We start from the raw sequence: 11,679 nt of genomic DNA, 5'->3' as shown, positions 1-11,679 counted from the left end.
TCTGCCATGTTTCCTCTGTAAAATGACGTATCATACATAGCTCTACTACAATTATAACTATTTTATTTTTATGTATTTGTGAGATCGGGTATTGCGCTTTAGTTATACACGTCTCTCGTGGCTGACCATGAACTTTTTGGCAGTACCTTTAAAGTGACATGAATTCAAATATCCCGGTTTCCAGCGACTATTTATACACTAGTTGCCCGAAAATGTTTCTCTCTGGTTTCCTCAAGTTACTCTTTGACTTTGTGGCGGGACTGTTTTGTAAACAGTGTGATATAAGAAAGTAGTTGTTGTTGAGTTATTTCGTATTTAGTGCTTCATTTTTCGCAGTAAAATGCCTAGAGCTAAAGCAAAAGTATTTAAAAAGCGTGTGAACTGGCAAAAGAAAAGAAATAATGATTCATTAGCAAAGCAAAGCAGTTCATCATCATCACTGTTGGAAAATGTGAATCCACTTATTACTGATTTGCCGAACGAACTTACACCAAATGAAAACAGTGCTTCTCATAAAAAACTAAGAGATTTGGAAGAGAAATATAATTTACTTGATAGAGGGAATGAAGTTTTTGAACTCATTGATACGAATATATTGTGTGAAGCTCTTGAAAACAGTTTGTGCTGCAAAAAATGTCATGGAAACGTTTCTCTGAAAGTAGAATCCCATGTTGGCCTGGCTGCCCAGTTTAATTTAATATGCAGTGTTTGTAAATACAGCTGTAAGTTTCCAAGTTCGGTTTCAGTAACTGTAAATAATGGATACAAGAAAACTGAACTTTATAGTGTAAATATTAGGTTAGTTTATGGATTGCGAGCAATTGGTAAGGGCAAAGCAGCTGGTGATATGCTATGTGGTGTTCTAAATCTTCCAAGTGCACCTTCAAAGTTTGAAGCTTACAATTATGTACTAGGATCTGCAGTTGAAGATGTAGCACAGAAGTCAATGCAGGTTGCTGTGGAAGAAGCAGTGGAAGAAAATGACGGCAGTCGTGACCTCACAGTGGCGTTTGATGGCACGTGGCAGAAAAGGGGCCACACCTCCAACAATGGTGTTGTAACAGCAACTAGTGTTGATACTGGCAAGGTTATTGATGTTGCAATAATGTCTAAATACTGTAGGTGCACAGGCAGGCTGAAAAATGAACACAGTGATGACTGTATTGCTAATTATTATGGTAGTAGTGGTGGCATGGAGGTTGCTGGGGTGAAGAAAATTTTTCATCGCTCTTCACAGTGGTATAATGTTCGCTATGTCAAATATCTGGGAGATGGTGACTCTAAAGCATTCAAAGAAGTTTTGGAAAGCAAACCATATGGGAACAGTGTAAATATAAGCAAACTTGAATGTATAGGACATGTGCAGAAGAGAATGGGTGCCAGGCTGAGAAGGTTAAAATCAGTTATGAAAGGGAAAAAACTAGATGATGGGAAAACCTTGGATGGCAGAGGAAGATTGACTGATTCCATAATAGACCACATTCAGAACTGCTATGGCCTTGCAATCAGGCAAAATACAGGCAATCTTGAAGAAATGAGGAGAGCTATATGGGCTTTATATTTCCACACCGCATCCACGGATGAGCATCCACAACATGGTTTGTGCCCCAAAGGTGAAAACAGCTGGTGTAAATACAATAGGGGACTAACAACAGGAGAGAAATACATTCCCCACCACAGTCTACCATCAGCCATCATGGCAGAAATAAAGCCCATTTTCAGAGATCTGGCTGACAGAAGTCTTCTGATGAAATGTCTTCACGGAAAAACGCAGAACCCCAACGAGTGCTTGAATAGTGTGATATGGCATCGTCTCCCAAAAACAGTGTTTGTCGGAATTAATACACTACATTTTGGTGTGTATGATGCTGTGGCAACCTTCAATCTTGGAAATATAACTAAATGCCAGGTCCTTCAAAAGTTGGGTATGTGTGTTGGTTCCCGTACGGTACGTGCTATGTTCTTTTTAGATCAGCACAGACTAAGGCATGCTGATAATATAATCAAGACATTAGTGAAAAAAGCAAGACAGGTGCAGAGGGGTGCCAAAAGAAGACTTGAAGATGATTATGAAGACTGTGAAGGGGGTATTAGCTACGGATCAGGAATGTTTTAATCTTCTTTCTCCGTTTCCCGTAAGTTTACTTTTTACTTCATCTAGGAACATTATCTCAGGTACTGGTCAACCTAGCAGTCTGAAATTTTTATGACGTAGTGACATAGGTCCCTATTACATACTGAAACAACGATTTTTTAATTACTTGATTTACAAAAGACTTAGGGGTGATAGTCTAGTAAAAAGCGATGGAAAAAATTTACTTAAAAATAAATGTACAATATCTCTGTAAGAAAATACTTTGACAATAAACTGTTGTTTCAGTATTGTTGTAACATATGAATGCACATACAGTAAAATTTTTACCTCTCTGTCTCCAGTAGTTTGTGAGAAAATGTTCCCTATAGTAGGCATATATTAACATTGCGGGGATAGGTGATTCCGTATCCCCTTAAGTTTTTGGTTACATCAGGAGATGAGTCTGGTAGGGGAATATAAGGATCCAATTATCATTTTATGCCCACTCCTGATACTGAGTCTTGCCCAGACAATCTCATATTCAACTTAAATTTCTATCTCGATGGATTTAAGTTTCTTGTCTACTGTAACAAATACACCACTTCTGTGTCTCATTTACCCATCCATTCAATATACCTTAAAATTTTCCCCAAAACGCTTACTGTTATCAATTTCTGGTTTCAACCAGCTTTCTGCAACTAGTACTATGGGAACTTCACCGCTTTTTATGAGCACTTCAAACTCTGGCACTTCATTGCAAATGCCTTGACAGTTAACGAGAAGGATTTTAATACTCTCACGTGTGGGAGGCATTTCTTTCTTTCTTACACTGATGCTTCTGGGTTTCTTACAGCTGTCATTGTATGGAATGGATATAGTGTCACCTAATCTAAAAAGCCTTTGTGTGGACCCCATACACTGTCAGGTCCTGAGTAACAGCCTCTGATGTGTAGTGCACACCTGATCCAGTTAGGGAGACCCTACTGTTCTCAGTTCCATGCCTCAAGTCCAGCAAGTCATAGCCTAGCTTGTCACAGAGCTTCCAAAGTCTCTGAGTCAGTCATTCCAGTCCACTCAGAACCAAAGGGCCACAATCAGTTCTGGATCTATGCTGGTAACTGTGAGCTTCATTGAAACTCCATGTGCAAGGCTGGCCTTCTCAACCTCCTCTGCCAATCGCTGGAGTGACCCAGGTATAAACTTGCGAGTCCACATGACAGGCATCATTTGTTCCAATGTGTGCCACAGTCTGCAGTTGGTTGCAGCCTGTTCCTTCAATGGCTGCCAGAATAGCCTCTTCAACATGTTGAATGAGGCACCCAGGTGTACACATTGAGTGTGCCTCGCATTCTTCCCTGAGGGGTACCATCATTCGCCGTACCTTTGAACAATGATTAATAGACCCCTACCCTTTTGCGTTTGCCTCCACTTGACTCCAGGCAAAACAGGTGAAGTGAGTTCCACTGGCTCAGTTTCAGACATGTTGGTTGGGAGGATCAGTCAGTACATCATCCTGAGTCCTGCCTGGTCCCTGTCCACCTTACAGGATACCTACATCTATCATTCACACACCACTCACGGTCAAGTGGACTAGTAATGACAGATCCTGTACTTTCTGTAGAGGAGACAGGATCCACAGGAGAGTACAGTACCTGACGTACCTCTGGTTCCAATGTCACAGCAAGTGGCACACAGGCAGTGGAAACAGTGGTGATTCCCTCAAAGTGTTTGGAGAGAGGGGTGGTTGGTCCCTCCCATCTGTGTAAATTTTGCTTGTATGACTGAGCAGTGATGCCCATCACTCTGTGTGATGCCCATCACTCTGTGTAATGCAGGCCATGCTGGTTAGCATGTTGTGTCAGGCACTGCTGACACACTGCCACAACATAAAATTGGCGCACCTTATTTCCCACCACAGTGCCTTGCATTTGCCTCTTTATTTGCCCGAACATGCATGCCCGGATGGAACCTTGTGTTTACAGTGGCACAGCTGTTGGTCCAGGCGAGCACGGCACCTAGCACAGTAGGTTGAAGTTATAATGAGGCTGATGACTGTGCAGCACCTCAGTCAGACTGCACCCACTCATTGGAGCTGCTCTGATGTCGAAAAAATGGATGGGGCCTCATCTTGAGGGATCTCAGAGATGTTTTCTTCAGTTGTGATTTGAACGTCCTGGCCAACCTCTTGACCCCTGCTTTAAATGCGGAATGGAAAGCCTCTTACAGCCACATAATCCCCAAGTAGGGACCAGCAAAATCCATGTTCACTCAGTCCCATGGGTGCTCTGGCATAGAACATAATTTTTGTGTCAAGTCAGTCTTGTAGTGCGTGCATGCTCACCTGGTTCTTACTTCATGCTTGATGATAGAATTAAGTGGAATAACAACACAGTAATTCTGATCTTCCATAACTAGCAGTAGAACAATGTCAACAACAACAACGCTGAGCTTATTGTGAAGTTTGAAATGCATATGGAGCACTGGGTCTGACCCCACAGGAAACCACACCAACCATCCCTGCTGGACCATTATAACAACTCTGTGAAGTAGCAGATCCTTGCTTTTAGCTCCAGCGTCTTCCCCACCATCCACGGAAGTTCGTTGAGGGTATCCCAAAGGTTCTGGTCAAGTGCAAAACACATTACCTCCTGCTTTTCAAAATTGATGTTGGGATCCCTCTGTAGCTGTACTCAGAAACAAGGCCAAATGCTGTAAACTGTGCACTGTTACATCCAGAAACAAACAGGAAGATGTGTGGTTTACAGCCTGTAAGCAGATGGAACTTAGTGTCACACAAGAAGACATGGAACTTTTTAATGCTACATATGATTGTGAATGTCTCCTTCTCAATCTGTGCTGCTGACAAAGTTCCTGAGACATACAGAGTAGGCTCCTCCAGGACATTTGAATTTGGATGTGAGGGAGAATGACTTCTATACCATATTGTGATGCATCAGCAGCCAGAGTCAAAGGCTTACTGGGGGTAAATGTGGCCATATGCAAAGCGGAACAGAGGTGTTGCTTTAGTTTCTGAAAAGCTGACTGACAAGCCTCCAACCACTCAAAATTTGCCCCTTTTTTATGAAGCTGACTGAATGGATGACAAAGTCGAGCAGACCGGTCAATGAATTTTGCTTAGTAATTTACGTTCCCTAAAAACAACCACAGGTTCGTAATATTCTTAGGAACTGGCAACGTGTTGAATGTTGCAAGGTGGTGTATCTTACTTAACACATGTCCAAAACACTATATATCTCAAGCTTGAAACATAACCCACTGTTTAACATTCACGAAAAAACTGCTTGCAAATTCTGGAAATGCTGTACTGTTGTGGAGCCAATAACCCAGATGTCATCCAGATAGTTGACACTGTGTGGACTGTCTTTGATATGTTGCTAAGATCTGCCCAAATGGCAACCAGTTAAACTGGTACACCCCGAAAGGAGAATTCAGCACTAAAATCTGCTGAGACTCCAGAGTCCTATGACTGTTGCAAGTATGCATCTCAGAGGTCAATTTTGGAAGAACACTGGCCACTGGCTAACATAGCAAACAACTCTTCAGGACATGGTAAGGGATAAGCATCTGTTTAACTTTGTGCAGTGATCATGTGCTTGAAATCACCACAAAATCTACCATCACCACTGGGTTTCCATATCATGACCATGGGGATGACCTACTGGCTTGATGAAACAAGTGGCACCACTGTGAGATTCTGCCATCTGTTGAGTTCTGCCCTTACTTTATCTCACATAGAAAAAGGGCAAGCAGCAGGCTCGACAGAACTTAGGAACCGCTGACAGTTTCAATATAATGTGGGCTGCAAAATTGGTGGCTCTACTCTGATCCTACCAAAATCTGTGTGAATAACTGTAGCAGTAGCTACAGATTCTGAAATGGCACTACCTGAAAAACTAGATCCACTCTGTCAAATACAAAAATATTTTCTGCCAATTGTGAATTGACAACCAGAAATGTAAGCTGGCATTTCACATTTTTGTATTTGGCTGTGAATAGCAGTAGTCTCCACAAGGGAATGTGCTGCCCACTATGAGAGACTACTTGGTGTTGAAGGCACTGTAAGGGAGGGTACCCTGACCAGTGATAAGTATTCAAATTGATTAGAGTGGTCAAAGCCCCTGTGTCTAATTGAAACTTCATGCTACACCCAACAATCTCCAGGTCTACAAGGATAATGTGCAGCTGCAGGCCTACTGATGTGCTAGTGGAATCGATTGTGAACATGGAAACATTGTCCCTTGTTGCAGTTTGCCAATGTTGTCCACACATGGATGCTAAATCTCCTGGCATGCACAACAAGTTGCAAAGAAATGGAGGCATTATAGTGACCATTAGTCTGGGCAAGACTACTTCACTTGCAGTGATGTGTCTGGTGCCGTGGTAGCATGGCACTCTGTGCCTGTTGTGAACTTGGTGGAAGACTCATGCTGCAGTGACAGAGTGATCAAGTGTGGCAGCCATCTCCATAGCAGACCTTCACTGGAATGCTGGAGTACCAATTCTGATACTAAGCCCATCCAGCCACCTCAACAACAAGATCACTGAAGCTTGAATTACTTCTGATGAGGACCCATCTGTTTACTGTCATTCATCACGTTTTGCCACACGATCACATATTGACAATGTGAATTTTAACTGAAGACATTGAAATATCTTGAAAACTAACATTGGATCAAAAAAGTTATAATTCCAATTTGATTGTCTCGGAGAGGGCATCCAATGACACCATACTCAACCCCCCACCCCACCCGGTGCATGGCTGGCAGGAGGTAACTTCGAAATCTTCACTGGGAACCCCCATTTTTTAACTGCAGATTATGATTCTATGCCAAAATCTAAATACGGTTTTATCTGAAGCATTTTCTACATTTTGCCAAAGATGACACTGATGTGGGTGTGCTAACTGTAAAAATTGTTAGTTAACCTAAACAGGTCATTCCGAAGGATTTAAATATGCTACATCTCATATTAGTAAATTGTCGAAGTGTCTCTGAAATAAACAATAGTAATGCCCCCATGAACCATGGACCTTGCCATTGGTGGGGAGGCTTGCGTGCCTCAGCGATACAGATGGCCGTACCGTAGGTGCAACCACAACGGAGGGGTATCTGTTGAGAGGCCAGACAAATGTGTGGTTCCTGAAGAGGGGCAGCAGCCTTTTCAGTAGTTGCAGGGGCAACAGTCTGGATGATTGACTGATCTGGCCTTGCAACACTAACCAAAACGGCCTTGCTGTGCTGGTACTGCGAACGGCTGAAAGCAAGGGGAAACTACAGCTGTAATTTTTCCCGAGGGCATGCAGCTTTACTGTATGATTAAATGATGATGGCGTCCTCTTGGGTAAAATATTCCGGAGGTAAAATAGTCCCCCATTCGGATCTCCGGGTGGGGACTACTCAAGAGGACGTCGTTATCAGGAGAAAGAAAGTTGGCGTTCTACGGGTCGGAGCGTGGAATGTCAGATCCCTTAATTGGGCAGGTAGGTTATAAAATTTAAAAAGGGAAATGGATAGGTTGAAGTTAGATATAGTGGGAATTAGTGAAATTCGGTGGCAGGAGGAACAAGACTTTTGGTCAGGTGACTGCAGGGTTATAAATACAAAATCAAATAGGGGTAATGCAGGAGTAGGTTTAATAATGAATAAAAAAATAGAAGTGTGGGTAAGCTACTACAAACAGCATAGTGAACGCATTATTGTGGCCAAGATAGACACAAAGCCCATGCCTACTACAGTAGTATAAGTTTATATGCCAACTAGCTCTGCAGATGATGAAGAAATTGATGAAATATAAGAAATTATTCAGGTAGTGAAGGGAGACGAAAATTTAATAGTCATGGGTGACTGGAATTCGACAGTAGGAAAAGGGAGAGAAGGCAACATAGTGGGTGAATATGGATTGGGGGAGAGAAATGAAAGAGGAAGCCGTCTGGTAGAATTTTGCACAGAGCATAACTTAATCACAGCTAATACTTGGTTCAAGAATCATAAAAGAAGGTTGTATACATGGAAGAATCCTGGAGATACTAGATGGTATCAGATAGATTATATAATGGTAAGACAGAGATTTAGGAACCAGATTTTAAATTGTGAGACATTTCCAGGGGCAGATGTGGACTCTGACCACAATCTATTGGTTATGAACTGTAGATTAAAACTGAAGAAACTGCAAAAAGGTGGAAATTTAAGGAGATGGGACCTGGATAAACTGACTAAACCAGAGGTTGTACAGAGTTTCAGGGAGAGCATAAGGCAACAATTGACAGGAATGGGGGAAAGAAATACAGTAGAAGAAGAATGGGTAGCTCTGAGGGATGAAGTAGTGAAGGCAGCAGAGGATCAGGTAGGTAAAAAGATGAGGGCTAGTAGAAATCCTTGGGTAACAGAAGAAATATTGAATTTAATTGATGAAAGGAGAAAATATAAAAATGCAGTAAATGAAGCAGGCAGAAAGGAATACAAACGTCTCAAAAATGAGATCGACAGGAAGTGCAAAATGGCTAAGCAGGGATGGCTAGAGGACAAATGTAAGGATGTAGAGGCTTATCTCACTAGGAGTAAGATAGATACTGCCTACAGGAAAATTAAAGAGACCTTTTGAGGAAAGAGAGCCACCTGTATGAATATCAAGAGCATTGATGGAAACCCAGTTCTAAGCAAAGAAGGGAAAGCAGAAAGGTGGAAGGAGTATGTAGAGGGTCTATACAAGGGCGATGTACTTGAGGACAATATTATGGAAATGGAACAGGATGTAGATGAAGATGAAATGGGAGATACGATACTGCGTGAAGAGTTTGACAGAGCACTGAAAGACCTGAGTCGAAACAAGGCCCCGGGAGTAGACAACATTCCATTGGAACTACTGACGGCCTTGGGAGAGCCAATCCTGACAAAACTCTACCATCTGGTGAGTAAGATGTATGAGACAGGCGAAATACCCTCAGTCTTCAAGAAGAATATAATAATTCCAATCCCAAAGAAAGCAGGTGTTGACAGATGTGAAAATTACCGAACAATCAGTTTAATAAGTCACAGCTGCAAAATACTAACGTGAATTATTTACAGATGAATGGAAAAATTGGTAGAAGCCGACCTCGGCGAAGATCAGTTTGGATTCCGCAGAAATATTGGAACATGTGAGGCAATACTGACCCTACGACTTATCTTAGAAAATAGATTAAGGAAAGGCAAACCTACATTTCTAGCATTTGTAGACTTAGAGAAAGCTTTTGACAATGTTGACTGGAATACTCTCTTTCAAATTCTAAAGGTGGCAGGGGTAAAATAACAGTGAAATTTTGAACTCAGGTTGGACAAAGTTTAGGAAGGACAGGACTGATGCTATGGGAGGTGGTGTGTTCATTGCAGTTAAAAGCTGTTTAAACACAGTTGAGATCGATACTGGATTGGACTATGAAATAGTCTGGATAAAGTTGTCAATTAGACAAGGAGTGACTATTGTGTTAGGATGTCTTTATACACCACAAATGTCGCAGAACGTTTCAGGGAAAGTTGAGTACATAGGAAATAAATATCCAAATTATCCATTAGTTGTAGGTGGAGACGTTAACCTGGCATCCATTGACTGGGAATATTACACATTTATAAGAGGGGGCAGAAGCAAAGATTCATGAAGTTATCCTAGGAGTGTTCTCAACATATAACCTTGAGAAATTGGTTAGAAAACCAACTCGAGATTGGAACATATTAGATACCTTAGTGACAAACAAGCCTGATCTTTTTGAGGCAGTTAATCTAGAAGAAGGTATTAGCAAACATAATGTCATTGTGGCTTCTATGTCAGTGGAAGTTGCAAAAAAACTAAAGAAACAGCATACAGTTTTCTTGTTTGGGAAAGTAGGTAAAAGTGTCATTAATGAATATCTTCGTAGTAAGCACCAAGCATTCACCAAGGGACGCAAAGATATTGAGCATCTTTGGTCAGAATTTAAAGGTATTGTCCACCTCATGCTAGAGAAATATGTGCCTAGCAAAAATATAAGAGAGGGAAAGGATCCACCTTGGTTCAACAAACATATAATGAAGTTGCTGAGAAAGCAGAGAATTTTGCCCAGTCGTTTTAAATGTAGTCACTGTCCCATTGACAAACAGAAATTAAGCAAAATGAAAGCAGCTGTCAAAAGGTCAATGCGAGATTCTTTTAATGAATTTGAAAGCAATATTTTACATGTAGAGTCTAAAAATAACCCCAAAAAATTTTGGTCATACGTAAAATCTATGAATGCTACAAATAATTCAATATCTTCTCTTGCTGAGAGTATGGGTAATGTAACAGATGATGATAAACTGAAGGCAGAAATCTAAACCTAGCTTTCAAAAACTCGTCTATGCAGCACCATTCCCCCTTTCAATTATCCAACAGTCGCAAGGATGGCTGACATACTGTTCAGTGTATCTGGGATAGTAAAACAGTTATGATCCTTGGATGCCAGGAAGGCATCTGGCCCAGATGGTATCCCTGTAAGATTTTATGTTGACTATGGTACAAATATAGCACCATTCTTATCCATTGTCTATCAGGGATCATTGGAACAGAGGAAAGTTCCACGGGACTGGAAGAAGGCCCAGGTGATAGCAGTCTATAAAAAGGGTTGAAAATAGGATGTACATAATTACCACCCAATTTCACTGACATTGATTTGTTGTAGAATCATGGAACATATTTTGTGTTCAGATATAATGACCTTACTAGACTGAGAAACTCATCTGCAGAAACCAGCACAATTTTGGGAGGCAGCGGTCATGCGCGACACAGCTGGCCTTCTTTGTGCATGATATGCAACAGGCTCTAGATACCAGCTCACAGGTTGATGCCATATTCCTCGGCTTTCAAAAGGCATTCGACTCAGTTCCGCACTGTCGCTTGCTCCAAAAAGTGCACACTTACGGTCTACCTGATGACATATGAGGTTGGATAGAAAGTTTTCTAACAGACAGAGCAGTATGTCATCCTGAATGGGGAGACTTCAACAGAAACAGGCGTGGTATCAAGTGTGCCCCAGGGTAGCGTAATAGGTTCACTACTTTTTACAATTTACATAATGATCTGGTTGATGGTATTGACAGTGGCATTAGACTGTTTGCCAATGATGCTGTGGTCTACAGGAAAGTGGTATCACGTGAAAGTTGTGAACAAATCAATGAGGGTTTGCAGATAATAAATGTGTGGTGTAATGACTGACAATTATCTCTCAATGTTAGTAAGTGTAACCTACTGCATATAACAAAGCAAAAATCCCCATTAATGTAAGAGTACAAAATAAATGCACATTCTTTGGAAGTGAACTTCCGTCAAGTATCCGGGTGTGACTATTCGAAATAATCTCAAATGGAATGATCAGATTACGCAAGTAATGGGTAAGGCGAACTCTAGATTGTGATTTATTGGTAGAATCCTGAAGCGATGCAGTCCTTCAACAAAGGAAATTGCTTAAAATACGTTAGTTCATCCAGTCTTCGAGTAATGTTCATCTGTATGGGACCCTTACCAGTTGGGTCTGATTCAGGAGATTGAGAAGATCCAAAGAAGAGTGGCAAGATTCGTGACTGGTACATTTAGTCCTC

This window comes from Schistocerca piceifrons, chromosome 7, assembly GCF_021461385.2.
Source record: "Schistocerca piceifrons isolate TAMUIC-IGC-003096 chromosome 7, iqSchPice1.1, whole genome shotgun sequence".
Classification (NCBI taxonomy): domain Eukaryota; kingdom Metazoa; phylum Arthropoda; class Insecta; order Orthoptera; family Acrididae; genus Schistocerca; species Schistocerca piceifrons.
Note: the sequence above shows the minus strand (reverse complement) of the source record.